The following is a 15,370-nucleotide window of genomic DNA, read 5'->3' as shown; positions in this document are numbered from 1 at the left end:
AGCAATTCAAGTGACTTAAATAATACTGATTTTCCACCAATTGCCAGATTGAAGATTTGGTCTGAATACAGATGAGTGGATAAATCTAGAAATACATTTATGAATGTGCTTTTCAGAGGAATTCTGATGGTGGAGTGAGGATAACGCTCATCCCCTTGCTCCAGTGCCTGGCTGAGCTGCGCTAAGTGTGTTGCCCGTGATGCACGTGGAACTGCTGTGCCTGTCTCCTGAGCATCCTCATGTCCAGAGCTCTGTGATCTAGTGATGGGCTCGCTCCTTGTTCCGCACCTTCAAAGTGATTCACTCAGCTATATCCTAAAAGTGCAAAGTCACCCAGCTCTTTTTAAAAACACTTGAGACCTGAATGGCCTAATGGAATGCTTGCTTTATTGTGAGATTATGTTTATTGAGCTTTCTCCTGTGCCATTATAAATACACAACCAACCAGTGAATCAAGAGACCATCCATGAATGAGGGTCAGAGCCTTGTCAGGAGCTGGCCATTTCTGGAAGATGTGAGGGGGGCAACGTTGCATTGGCCAGGGCTAGTTTCTGTCCAGATGGCATCTTTGCCTCAGCGTAATCCAAAATGACACGTCCAATTTCCCTTTCTCAACTCTTGAGTTTTTCCAGGGAGAAAATGTGGTTTTGCCCTCCTTTTAGAAAATTGATGCTTCTGTGCTTTTGCTTTGCTAGTGTGTCTGAAAACATATGGATGCTTCTGGCCAAAAAACTAAAAAAAAAAAAGTATTTTCTGATTCATCTGGCTAAAACATGAATTTTCCAAATTCAGTAAATAAACCCTTTTATGAGACACTTTTGTCTACCATAGATTCCATTTGACCACAGAGGAGATCATCTCCCCTTCTCCCAGGACACACAGTCATGCTGTCATCACAATTCCCAAGGTTCCAGAATGCTACACACTTCCTGACCTTTGTTTCTGATACATTCTTTGAGAGGACATCTCCACCTACCCTGTCACCTGGATTGGATCACCAGCCTCTCCCAAGATGGGCCTGGCTTCCTCCTTGCTGGGGAAAGGGTAAGGAGCTCCCCCAAATAAAGCTTCTGGGGAGAGTGGCCAGGGGCCGGGGCAGGAGAGGCTCTGGTGCCACAGGGCTGCCCGCAGAGGCTGAGGTCCCTGCCAGTGCACAGGGAGGAGAGATGAGATCAGATTCCAACCGAGTCAGTCTCCAGAAGTGTCAGACTGGGTGCGTTTATGTAGAGGTGCAACTCAGGAATTACCGAGGAAAATGTACAGGGCCAGTTTAACCTCTTCTGAGAGACCTCTAACCCTGCTCATCACCACTCCTTGCTGAAAACGGGCCTCTCCAGGGAGATCCCAGAGGGAGAGCAGGAATTCTCCTCCCCTTGGAGGAAAAGTGCTTCCTCTACCCTTAATGTATCAACTGAAAAAAATTCAAAATAGAAGGAAGCTGGGGTGTGACAAAGAAAGGAAGCCCTTTTGTGCTCTGTGTCCACTGGCGTTTTCCCCAGTGGAAGTCCAGGGAAAAGCGCCCTAAGGTCCACAGAGCGGTTTGAACCAAAGTTCTAAAGCGAATTCAGGTACATTAATTCTAAAAGAAACGTAAAGAAAAGAAAACCAGGAAATGCATTAGACTCAGGTTTTAACAAATGAGCCCTCTTGGAAGCGGAGACCCACTGAAAATCTTCTGGTATAACCTCTTCTAGAACCTTCCACGCCTCTGTGTTTGGCTGATTTTTCTCAGTGTTCCCAGTCTCCAGTAAACCTGATTATACAGGCAGTTAGTTACTCTGTGCTCTAATAATGGGATTCTAAGAAGGGAAGAACAGCATAGGAACCAATTTGTAAAATCAGAAAGACCACGGCTCACTGTGGGTTAGGAACAGAGGGAGCCTCTCCACTGAAAACTGGCTCCTTAAAAGCCGACATCAGCTACAAACTGCATAGGAATTTATCATGAATTTCCTTTGCATTCTGAAGCAGAATGCTTAAAATTAGGCTTAAAGCCAGAACCCACTGTGGGAAATAGTACCCGTTTTCCACAGCGTGACGAGTTTATGTAGGCAGCACATGTATTTTAGAGTAATTGGAGTGTGATTTAGTGCAAAGCACTACACCGAGTGCTTGCTTCGCACAGGTAGCCTTTAGCCATGGCCCCCTGTGGCCCCCAGGGTGGGAATGGTGGTTACCGGAGTGTGCTGTCACCTCTGGACCATCACGAGCACATGGAAAGTCAGAAGACAACCCTGGGCTTGTCTTCACATTTCCCAGGCTGTCACTTGCTGCTTCCTTGGCAGCTGACCTTAGATGTACACTGTGTCACTCAACCATCCACTTCTCTTCCCCTGTGACCACGCAGGTGTTCGATTCCCTGTCCCCCTTTTCCTCCCAGCCCTAGGACCAAGCTTCTGAAGAACTGCACATGGGAAATACCAACCAATTTAACTTCTTCAGAGACAACCTTGAACCCTGCTCACAACCATGGCTAGCTACAAAAGGGGTCATCTGCCAGGGATGATCCCAGAGGAAGAGTGGGAATTCACCCTCCCCTTAGTGTGAAGTGCTTTCTCTGCCCTTTATTTATGAACTGAGAAAAATTCTAACAAACCTACTGTGAAATAAAGATGGTCTTAACCCATTTATGCCTAGTGTTCCATTATTGGAACACTAAGCTTGTGAGAGTTATTTATATCCTACTGCTCAAAACCATTGCCAAACTTTTATTTTTCACACAAAAAAAGTTTGCAACCTTTGGTATAAACGGGTTAATTCCAAAGCCTAGACAACCCAAGACATCTCAGTCCACAGCGAGCCCAGCCTCCAGCTGCAGGTGTTGGCTTCCACACAGCGCAGGACCAGGCAGTTCTGTGCTGAGTCCGTCTCTGTGGCCACCAGCCACCCGGTGTTGGGGCTGGCCCTCAGCCCATCTGCACAGGGCAAACACGCTGGTTGGTGGAAGGAACCAGAGGCAACCTGGGCTCTGATTTCCACCCTGACCTGGGGAGTAGAGCTGGCCAGGGAACAGATGCCGGGGCTGCTGGTGGCCTCAGCTCTTTGGCATGGCGGCAGCAGCTGTGGCAACCTGAGAGTGTGGACTTACCCTGAGGACATAGAAACAGACCACCAGAGCTGCACCCACACCCAGAGCTAGAGCCACGCACCTGCGGTGTGTTTGTTCCAACAGAGATGCAGAGGTGATTCCATGGAGGAAAACAATAATATTTCAACCAATGGTGCCGCAACAATTGGATACCTTATGCAAAAATGAACTTTTATCTGCATCTCATATTATGTAAAAATGGAACCAAAATAGATCGTAAACATAATGCAGAATATAAACGTAGAAATTATGGTAGAAATCATTGGAAAAAATCTGTGTGACCTTGAGTTAGGCAAAGATATTTTTAATTTGACAGCAAAAGTATAATCCGTAAAATAAAAGAAACATACATTAGACCTGCTCAAAATGAAGAATACATGCTACTCAGAGGACACGACTGTTAGCAGAATAAAAAATATAAGCCCCAGATCTGGAGAAAACATTTGTAAACCATATATCTGAAAAAAAATGGCTTGTACTTCATATGTAAAAAGACTCAAAAGTCAGTAATAAGAAAACAAAGTCGCAATTTAAAATCGACAAAATATTTGAATAGAAGATGAGTAAAGAAGATAGATGGATGAAAATCAAACACATTAAATACAGCCGATGCCAACAGCCCTGGTACCTGCCCGTTAGACAGCTGACTTCAGAAAGGCTGGCCCCACTGCCATGGGTGAGCACACGGGGAAGGGAATAGGAAACGCCATGTCGATGTATCTAGCAGCCTGAGCCTGGTCATGAAGGTGGGAGGGGAGGAGACCCCTTCTCTACCTTGTCCCAGCTCCCCCAGGGCGGCATCTCCTTTGAGAAGCAGGACTGCTTTTATGAGTAAGAAAAATATCCATTCTTCATTTTCAAAATAATGTTTCAGATACGTGCCCAAGTGTGTCACATTGCAACAGCTGCCCGGCTGTGGGGATAGTCTTAGGGAGCAGAGGGGATGGAGAGGCCTGCCCCATTACCAGCTGCCAGGAGGGCCGAGCTTGCATCAGGGAGCAGAGGGGATGGAGGGGCCTGCCCCATTACCAGCTGCCAGGAGGACCGAGCTTGCATCAGGGAGCAGAGGGAACGGAGGGGCCTGCCCCATTACCAGCTGCCAGGAGGGCCGAGCTTGCATCAGGGAGCAGAGGGGATGGAGGGGCCTGCCCCATTACCAGCTGCCAGGAGGACCGAGCTTGCATCAGGGAGCAGAGGGAACGGAGGGGCCTGCCCCGTCACCAGCTGCCAGGAGGACCGAGCTTGCATCAGGGAGCAGAGGGGATGGAGGGGCCTGCCCCGTCACCAGCTGCCCAGGAGGGCTGAGCAGCTTCTCCCTCCAGTGCAGGAGAACACATTAAGATTTACGGTTCATCCAAAAGTAGCTTAGAAAGAAACCATATGTGCTTACCATCCCTTGCAGAAGTTGCACACAAGTTATTTAAAAATCTCATTTTCTTAAACTGTCTTTATCACCAAAAAAAGAGCCTCTGGGACCCACTTCACGTGCTGATTGCAGAGGGCACAGCAAGCCAGGTCTCAGGCGAAGCATTTACCCCACTCCTTCGCCCCCACAGCAAGGCGGGGAGTCTGTGCTTCACAAATGAGGAATCTGAGGGGCAGAGACCTGAGGTGTCCTGTCCAGGACGCAAGAGTGAACCCAGGGACAAAGCTGGCCTGCTCTGCTGGGGCCAGCGCCTTTCCACACCCATCTGTTTCTATATTTAAACCGGGTGAAAGGAGGCCTGGAAAGGACATTAGCCCATTTGGAGGCGGACTTGACACACTCTCATTTGTCATTGAAGGCTAGAAAAAGATGGAAAGAGAAACGGGCTATTGAGGAGAAACCGGCTCTCTGTTTGCTCTGCCTGTCTCTTCTCACAAAGCTGTCATCCTTATGCCTTGCATGGATTTGGGAATTTTAACTTGTCTATTAAAAACATAATTCTGGCCCCGTATATATACTTAATATTATCATGTATCCCCTTCAGAATAGTCTGTGGCAGACGTCTGTGCCTTTTCATGCAGGACCAGGAATAGACTCCCTAATCAATGTCTTGCGTCTTTCCCATCACAAAATGCAGTTAAATTAGTGTCTCCTCATCCTAATTTTATTTCTGCATTTAGGTAAAGCATCTTCACTTCCAAGCTGAGCTTTTCCAAGAGATTTGTTTCCGTGCAGAATTAAAAAAAAATATTGTATAATACCATTTCTGATCATAAGTAACTCAGAACTTTCCTTTAAAACGATTGCACAGTTTTTATAAATTCACTTAGATACATGCTTAGGGAAAATCCAGAGTTTGAAGGGAGTTTTAAAAGATCCCTTATTCTGTAATTCTTTTTATATGACATTTTTAGAACAGGCAATTCCACGGAGACGTCGTGCAGATTGGCGGTGGCCAGGCTCCGGTGGAGGGAGGTGGCAGGCAATGGAGAGCGGCTGCTGGCAGGCGTGGGGCTTCTCAGAAGAAAAATGTTCTAAAATTACCTTGTGGCTATGGTTCCTCACACTGAGACTATACTAAAACCACTGGTATGTATGGTTTATTAGTTATATCTCAACAAAGCTATTAAAATAGTCAGTCACCAAAAATGTGCCAGTGCATGTAATTACAATATGTTTAGATCTACTGAACTTTACGTAATGAAATTTAATAAGTAATGTCTATTTAATACACTTCCATGGGGATTTGAGCTTTATATGAATTAAAGTTACTCTTCTGAATTTTTATTTTCAGTTCTGATCAGTGCTTCACAAGGTAGGCATTCCAGCTGTTAAACTTGCCGCCGTTCGGGCGCAGTGGCTCAGGCCTATAATCGCAGCACTTCGGGAGGCCAAGGCGGTCAGATCACCTGAGGCCGGGAGTTTAAGACCAGCCTGAGTAACACGGCAAAACCCCGTCCTTACTAAAAATACAAAACATAATAATAATAATTAGCTGGGTGTGGTGACACCTGCTCCCAAGTGTCAGCCACTTGGGAAACTGAGGCAGGAGAATCACTTGAATCCAGAAGGTAGACGTTTCAGTGAACCCAGATCACAGCGAAGCACTTCAGGCTGGACAACAGCAAGGAAACCCTGTCTGAAACAAGCAACCACACACCAAGAAACTTACCATGCAGCCTTGGGCAAAGCGACTTTCCAAAGCCTGCTGTTCTGTATTTTCAAATACTATAACCACCATCTCCCCCATCACACACATACACCAGTGTACACGCACAGGCACATGCAAACAACACACGATTCTTTTTTGCAAAGACCTCTTAGAAAGAAAAGAAGGGATCAATACTATTTTTTCATGCATATGTATGCTACGAGAACCAAGCGGTAAAATAAAGCAACAAATAATGTATATTGTAGCTTCTTAAGAATCTTCAGCTTTCAAAGCCCCAAAGTCTCTCCAGGGTTCCCGGAACCCCGGTGACTCCTCCTCAAGAGATGGGGTCCTGGGAGCACCCAGATCATAGCGGGAGGAGTGAAGACGAGGAGACCTCAGTCCGAGCCAGAAGAATTTCCGGAATTAATGCTTCTGTCAGGGTTAAGTGTGGATTATCCACCACACAGGAGCCAGGCTTCATTAGGAGAAATGGTGGGTTTAAGTGATTCTTTTAAGATGAAAATTGATTGGGATTGGGAAAAATCTCTGATGTGATCATGCAGGGTTGGTGGACAGAGCCGAGAGTTTTGAAGTGAGTCTTCACAGGAACGTTCCTGTTTGGTAAATGAACTTTCTGCTCAGATTAGCTACCACGTTGTCTTGATAAGAGAGAAGTTTGCCCAGATGAACAACAGTTTGTCTTGATAACTGATTCACAGAAATGCCTTGAAGCAAATATGAGAGTTTCATCTAGAATGTCACTTCATGGGCGAGTAAAAGTACCTGGAAAACCAACACATGTGTCACAAGACGCTGATCCCAAGAGTTCTGGCTGGTTCACAGAGACAGTGAGACCAAGCCGAGGCATGATTCCGGTTAGACTCATGACAAGAAGCCACGAGGGATGAACCCGGCATAGTAGGGACAGGGACATTATAGACACCATTGCTGGGAGGGGGCAGGTGTCTGTTGACAGTACAGAACTGTACACAGGCAACACGCTAAGCAAATGCCCAGGAAAACGGGGGATAAAAGCACCCAGATTCGAGGATGACACTCTGCCGCGCCAGTCACCTGGCAGACTGGCAGGGGGCTTGGCGGAAACGTGACTTCTCACAGTTTTCTCCTTCTTCTGAAATCAGTGGTTTTCATCTGTGTCACTTGAGTTCTCAGAAGCATCATCTGCTCTGGCACATTCCTGACAATCTTTGCTGTAAAGTTTTCTGATGGGGCAGGGGCCAGGTGTTGCGTCTGGAGACGTAACTCTCAGGTTAATCGTGGACTGGTGGTCAAAAGCAAAGTATAGTGTCCCTTTCACACGACTCGAGGCCATGTTTCTTTCTCTTCATCTTTTCTTAAAATACAGCATTTCCAGGCCGTAGGTCTAGTGGAAGCTGCTTCCGAGCCATGGAGGAAAGGCAGCCTGTGACTGTTCAGCCCAAGCCTGACCATATACTGCATGAACCTTTGGGAGTACATGTTCTATGCCTGCCTGAAGTAAGGTAAAGTTGAACAATTGGGGGTAAATACTTTGCATAATGGTGAGCCAGTGATAGTTCCACACAGTTTATAGGGCTGCCAGGGAGTGTGGACTCGTGAGACAAGTGTGAAGTCTTCACCAAGGCAGCCCACCGTACCAGATATTTTGGATGGCTTCAGCTCCGCAGGACCACTGGATGGCTCGAGGTTCTGAGCAGGCAGAAGGCTTCTTTCAGAGCTCTTCAGTGACAACCCCAGCAAAACTAGAACAATGAGTTCATCCTTTACGTTGGGAGCCAGCACAATTATGCTTATTTATATATTTGCTTTCTCTACTCTGCAGTCCATAAATCTCTGATCAGTAAAACTCCAAGTAAATTGTGAGAAAAATTAAACAATGACCAGGACACAGCCAAAACTTGTTATACAGGGTGGTCACGTGAAATTCAAAAAGGAGTTGAGGCTCTGTATTTAGGGGCTTGGGCTCCTGTGTGCTTCCCATTTTTCAGTTTCATCGCTGCTGTGCTGTTGACCTGCAGACACGCTCCAGGGCCATGTCCAGCATGCATGACAGTGTCCTCCCCGGTACCGACTGACTGCAGTGGCTGAGCTTTGCTGTCTGGGTAAATTACGTCAAATCGTGTGCAAGGCTCCATTGGAGGTCCTCTGGCACCACCACGTGGCTGGGCTGAGAGTCCCCAGCCTGCTTGGCTGAGTTCCTCACCAGATGCTTTCACACTTCTCTGATTCTGGAGTAAAATTTCTGAGGTGTGTCGTCATTTGTAATCGGTTAGAATATTTGTCACAGTCCTCCCAGTTTGAGATTCCCTCAAGTCCTAGTTGAGTTTGTATTTACTCTGCATACAATAAATTTGAGTTTTTGGCTTTTCTGTGTCTTTCCACAACTTGGGAATGCAATCAGAAATCTTCCACCCACTACCACACGGAACAATTCCATCACTCATCAACCCACTCCCAGACCTTTGGAAGCCCTGCACCCTTTTCTGTTCTACATTTTTGCCTTCTCCAGGATGCTATATATGTGGAAACACACAATATGCAGCCTTTGGGGGCTGCCTCTTTCACTAACCAAATGCATTAAGATTCACCCACGTCGTGTGAGTCAGCTGCTCACCCCTGTCACTGTTGCATAGTCTTACATCGTGTGAACACACCGCAGTCTGTTTCTCCACTCATGTGTTGAAGGACAAACTTGGTTGTTTCCAGTATGAGGTGTTGTGAATAAAACCGTCATAAACATCTGAAAATTGCTTTTTTTATGGACATAGTTTTCCATTCACTTAGGTAAACGTCTAGGACAGGACTTCCTGGGCCATGAGGCGAGCATACGTTTATCTTTATAAGAAATGAGCAATCTGCCACCCAGGCGTGTGGACGTCTAAGTGGAATAATACTTTGGCATTCCCTCCAGCAGTGGGAATTCTTGTGGCTCCACATCCGTATTAGCATCTGGTGTTGTCAGTTTTATTTTAAGTTTTAATTTTAGCCGTATTTGAGAATGATAGAGAGAGAGAAAAAAAAATTTGGATATAAGTATTTTATCAAATATGAAATTTGCAAGTAATAGCTCCAAGTCTGTGGCTTGTCTTTTCACCATCTTTACAGTGTGCTTTGCAAAGCAAACACTTTACATTTTGTTAAAGTCAAATTTAAATTTTTTTTCTTTCATTGATCTTGCTTTTGGTATCGTATCTTGAAACTCACTACCAAAACTAAAGCCATGCAGCTTTTCTGCTACATTTTCTTCTAGAAGTTGTATAGTTTGCATTTTACATCCAAATCTATAATCCAATATGAATTAATGTTGGTGTATGGAAAAGGTATGTACTGGCGGGATTTGGGGCATTTGGATTTCAATTGTTCCAACACAATTAACTGAAAAGATTCTCTTTCTTTCCTACTGTGACTTGTACCTTTGCCAAAAATCACTTGTCTATATATGTCTGAGCAAATGTCTTTATTCTTACCTTTGTTCCACTGATTGTCCATCCAATACCACACTGCATTGTTTACTGTTGCTTTGCAGCGTCTTAAAATCAGGTTATATGAGTACTATATCTCTGTTATTTTGTTCGTTTGTAAGAAGTTTTTTGTTTTCTTTTTCTTGCGGAATTTTTGTGATCATTGTAGTTTCTTCGGTTTTCTATGTGAATTTTGATTCAGCTTGTTTGCAAAATAGACTTGCTGGAATTTTACGGAGATTGCATTGCTCAAATCAGGGAAAATGGGAGAATGGACGTCTTTGAAATACTGAGTCTCTAATCCACGAAACGGTCTATTTCTCAATCTACTTAGATACTTTTTCTCTTTCATCCCTGTTTTGTGGTTTTGAGCATACACATGCTGCACCTGTTGTGTTAGATTTATGCCTAAATGCTGCGTTTGTTTTAGTGCAATTTAGTGCTTTTTAAATAAATTGTATTATGTATATTTGAGGTTTACAACGTGCTATGATGCAGTTTAGGTATTAAAATGGTTACAAAAGTGAAGCAGAGAAACGTATCTATTATCTCACATACCTTTTGTGACATAGGCAGTTAAAATCTACATATTTAACAAACACGTTTAACATGGTGCAGTTTTATTAACGTTGGCCCTCATGCTGTACGGCCGATCTCTGGAACTGTTGTCCCGCATACAAACCTTCTGTGATATTTTTATTCCTTTGACCTACATCCTCCCATGTCCTCTGGCAACCCCCACCTGTAGAAACCCTGTCACACGCTGTGTCTCTGTGTATTTGAGGGTTTTTAAAAAATTATCTCACCTATAAGTGAGATCATTCAATTGTTTTCTTTCTGTGTCTGGGTTATTTCACATAGAATAATGTCCTCCAGGCCCATCCATGTTGTGCAAATGACATTTTTAAAAATTCAAATTCCAAATGTTCATTATTGCAGGTAGACACGTTTTTAATTTTCATGTAAGTCATTTCCTTTCGAGCATAGAGATGTTTGTGGTGTGACTGACTCTGGTGTTTCCTGTTTTCTAGTAGAAGCACTTAGTTCTCTGCTTTCCTCAAAGCACTGCTTAGCTGCATACTGAGAATATCGATACATTGTATTTTCATCTTTATTTCATTCAAAATATTTTTAGTTTTGTGCAAGACTTCAGATTTGATCCATCTTTCCTTTAGAAATGTATCGTTTAAGCGGGTGGATCACGAGGTCAAAAGATCGAGACCATCCTGGTCAACATGGTGAAACCCCGTCTCTACTAAAAATACAAAAAATTAGCTGGGCACGTGGTGCCTGTAATCCCAGCTACTCAGGAGGCTGAGGCAGGAGAATTGCCTGAACCCAGGAGGCGGAGGTTACGGTGAGCCGAGATCGCGCCATTGCACTCCAGCCTGGGTAACAAGAGCGAAACTCCGTCTCAAAAAAAAAAAAAAAAAAGAAATGTATTGTTTATTTGCCATATATTCGGGGATTTTCCAGATTTATTTTTGTTTATTTTCAGTTAATTTCGTTATTCGTTATGGTCTCAGAGCATACTTTGCTTGTTTTCTACTCTTTTACCATGTTAGAGGTTTACTCTAGGGCACAGAATATCAGCTATCTTGGTAAATATTTCAATTTAAAGCTATATCTTGCTGCTGTTAGGAGGAATTTTCTATAAATGTCAATAATAGTTAGTTAATAGCATTTATGAAGTAAAAATAAGACAAAGGATTAGTGATTTTCCATTTGGCAAAGGTTTTCTAAAGACGACACAAAAAATTATACATAAAAATTTTTTTAAATTAAAATTATAATATTTTATTCTTCAATAGATATTAAAAATTATTTCACAGACTGAAAGGAAGTATTTGCAAAATATCTGACAAAGAGCTTTTGTTCTGAATATATAAATAATTTACAATGCAATGGTAACAAACAACTCAGTGTACTCGTGGCCTGAGCTGGACAAATATGTTAATGAACATTTCAACAATAACAACAAGAACAAGAAAAGATTTGCAAATGGCAAGCGAGCAGCAGAAATGATGCTCAACAGCATTAGTTTTCAGAGAAAAGCAGGTTCAAACCACAAGGGCAACACCACTGCACGCCTGCGAGAATGTCTAATATTTAAAACTATGACCAGTGTAAATGCTGGTGAGAATGGATAGCAATTTGAACTTTTGTGGGTTTTTTTTTTTTTTTTTGAGATGGAGTCTCATTCTGTCACCCAGGCTGGAGTGCAGTGGCACGATCTCGGCTCACTGCAACTTCCACCTCCCAGGTTCAAGCGATTCTCCTGCCTCAGCCTCCTGAGTAGCTAGGACTACAGGCACCCGCCACCGTGCCCACCTAATTTTGTATTTTTAGTAGAGACGGGGTTTCACCATGTTGGTCAGGCCGGTCTCGAACTCCTGACCTTGTGATCTGCCCATCTCTGCCTCCCAAAGTGCTGGGATTACATGCATGAGTCACCTTGCCGCAGCGATTTTAACTCTTAGACGCTCCAACTGGGAATGTAAAACAGCGTGGTCAACTCATAAAACATGAAACCGTCACCTGCCATGTGACTCCGATATTCTACTTCTAGAATTAATACATTTCAGACCCAAATTTTTGGATACAAATTCTCATTTCAGTTTTTATTTTTAATAACCAAAAACTGAAGATAATCTAAACGTCCATTAGCAGGTAAATGGGTGGATAAATAGTGCTGTGCTCACGCAACAGGCAATGACTTGGCCACAAAAAAAAAAAAAAAAAAAAAAAAAAAAACAAGCTCCGTAGGCGCGCGATGGGTGGGTGATGCTTCCAGAATTGTCAGGTGAAATTGAAGCAGCAGCCAGATTAAAACGAAGAGAGAGCATGTACTGTAAGACTCCATTGACATGAAATTCTGGAAAATGAAAACTATGTTCCAGGGGCAGAACTCAACCTGACGGTTGCCTGAGGACAGGAGTGGAGGGAGAAATGGACACCAAGGAATCTACGGAAGGTTTTGGCGATGGAAATGCGCGTTTTCATGGGAAATCAATGTCGCCGTACCAATATTTATCAATACATCCAATCATACCTCATTAAACATAAGATGACATAGAGACGTTTCAAGGCAGAAAAGCACGGATCAATTTCCTGCCATAGAATGACATCCGAAATAAACAGGAAAAGAAGTTTCTCCAGCTGGAAGAAAATTCCAGATGATCCTACAGGTAAGCAGAGATCATCAGGGAAGAATGAAGAACTCTAGAAACCATAAAAATAACAAAAATTAACTGTTTAAAACAACAGCTATCAAGATGTAGTGCAGGTTTTATGGGACATGCGTAAATAAAATTTTGTATTATGTTAGTGCTGGAGTTAAGTATTGGAAGTTTCTTGTATTTTCAGGGAAATATTAAAAGTACTAATTTAAACACTAGCTACTCAAAGATGCCTAGGGTAATTGCTAAGAGAATAATAAAATAATGAACTAAGAGAATAAAATAATGTACTAAATGTACTAAAATGAGCAAGAAAAATCAATGCATGAAAATATTTGATTTATCTGAAAGAAATTAAGAAAAATGGAACAAAGAAACAAAAGCAGTCAATACAAATAGAATCACCTAGCAGGATGGGAGACGTACTTAAACACAATTATTTTAGTAATTAAGTGTATTAAACTGGATAATTAGAAGACAAAGATGATGTGTGTTAAAAACCAAGAACCCAACAGTATGAAACTTGCAAGAGGCGCATTTTAGATAAAAGAATACAGACAGGCTGGACATAAATGTCTGTACCCTGGGAGTCAGGGACGCATTTTTTAAGAGGCAGCTGAGGTAGCTATAGCGCTACGAGACAGTTGATTTCAGTTAAGGCAAAAGTAGGACTAAAGATAAAAGCTACATTTCATAAAAACAGAAAGATACAAAACTCATACTGTGTGTGTGCCTGATAACATTGCTAAACGTGTATGGAGAAAAGACCTGACAAAGCAGAGGAAGAGAAATATCCGAAGCATACTTGAAGATTTTAACACCTATTTCAGAAGCGAAAGAATAAACAATCCGAAAAAAGTGAAAAATAGCCTCTGAGGGACACAGCTAAGTTTTCCTCATTGGTGTAGGCAGAACACTGTGTGCCCAACAACTGCAGCGTGAACTCTTTATCAAGGGAACAAGGAACATTTATCAAAACACACTCGGCCCTAAAGCGCATCTCAACAAATCAAACACACGAAGTTACCTTTGTATGTTTGCACGATCTCGGCTCACCGCAACCTCCGCCTCCTGGGTTCAGGCAATTCTCCTGCCTCAGCCTCCCGAGTAGCTGGGATTACAGGTACCCGCCACCACGCCCGGCTAATTTTTGTATTTTTAGTAGAGATGGGGTTTCACCATGTTGACCGGGATGGTCTCGATCTCTTGACCTCGTGATCCACCCGCCTCGGCCTCCCAAAGTGCTGGGATTACGGGCATGAGCCACCACGCCCGGCCTTCTCTGTTTTTAAAAACCAAAGCACGTTCTTTGATCTTCCTCACACCATACACCTGCTAAACTCAGGACGGGGAAGGTAAGAATTTCTGTCCCGTCCCTAAAGATGAAGGAAGTGGGATGTAGGAGGGTGATAACCCTGCCTGCCTCGGCCACCACACCGCGCAGTCCGAGTCAAGGCTGAGGACGCTCTCCCGCCTGCTCCTGGTCCCCTGGTCGCAGTGGCACTTGAGGCTCAGACGGAGGAGAGGAAGCTGCGGCCTGGAGACCATTCAGAGGCGGTTGTGGGAATCCGGCTGGAGGGGGCCTGGGCAGCTGGCGAGTGCCGGGGCGGACAAGCGTGCAGGGCGGGCGGTGGGGAGCACACACCCCAGCTGCACGCGGGACGGAGGCCCACGCATCTCGGGACATCACACGCATCAGGCCTCTTCCTTCTGAAAAAGTCACTAACGGTGAATCTGTCACGTTTAGTCGTAACGCACTTGCCTTCGCCAGCTGCATTGGTACCGCAGGGTGTGTTCTGTCGCCCGGGAGACTTGAATATAGATGCTGACCCAGCCACGGCAACTTCCACCGCAGGACTGAAGTCACAGGGGCTCCTCGCAGAACGGGGCAGGGGTCTGGCTGTGAGCAGGGCGGAGAGGCCGGACCCACGGCCTCCGGGGTGGCCCAGCCTGAGAAACTCACGCTGGCAATTTTTGCCCAGGCCAGCAGTAGCCTCCCTCAGCAGAGAAACACGAATTTTGTTTTAAAATGCGATAAATCCTTTGTTATTTCTGACCGTGACTGGACATGGATTATGTAGGATACCGTGCCGTATTGCAAATAATAAATAACCGGGCTCTGTCACTACGGCACAATGCAAATCCTAGATTTAAAAATGCCTTTCAGCATGAAGTCATGGGAAGGGAAGTCCAAGCACCAAAACAAAGTTATCTAACAGGAGTGATAAATCGAAGACGTCAGGCCGCAGATGCGGAGGAGGCAGAGCACAGAGAGAGGCTCAGACGCGCTGCGCAGCCTCTGTTTATTTAGGATGCACGAGCGCACAGGACTCCCAAACCCTGCAAATCACTGCTGAGGCATTTTGACAAGCATTCAGATAAACAGAAAGAATTGGCTGTTATCGTTCATTTTTTTCATATAACCGGCTCAGCAAACAAAAGTAAAACACTGAAAGTGTTTCACCACTGAGGCTGCAGGAATTAGGGCTGCAAAGGTGCTCACAACTGTCAGGTTCTGCGACTTGGAGGAAGGACTCTGTGAAAGCAATCTGTGGACGAAAT

At 44.3% G+C, this 15,370-nt stretch overlaps 1 long non-coding RNA gene across 1 annotated transcript; it reads left to right on the top strand.

Annotated features, from left to right (window-relative positions):
• The first annotated feature begins 956 nt into the window (after positions 1–956).
• LOC118153051 (uncharacterized) lies at positions 957–9,171 on the top strand. The gene is made up of 3 exons (XR_004742235.3): positions 957–1,044; positions 5,429–5,603; positions 8,157–9,171. It is a non-coding gene; the product is annotated as an uncharacterized LOC118153051 (long non-coding RNA).
• Positions 9,172–15,370: the final 6,199 nt, after the last annotated feature.

The sequence above is a fragment of the Callithrix jacchus genome, chromosome 4 (genome assembly GCF_049354715.1).
Source record: "Callithrix jacchus isolate 240 chromosome 4, calJac240_pri, whole genome shotgun sequence".
NCBI classification, from domain to species: domain Eukaryota; kingdom Metazoa; phylum Chordata; class Mammalia; order Primates; family Cebidae; genus Callithrix; species Callithrix jacchus.
This window is presented reverse-complemented; position numbering and strand designations above follow the sequence as displayed.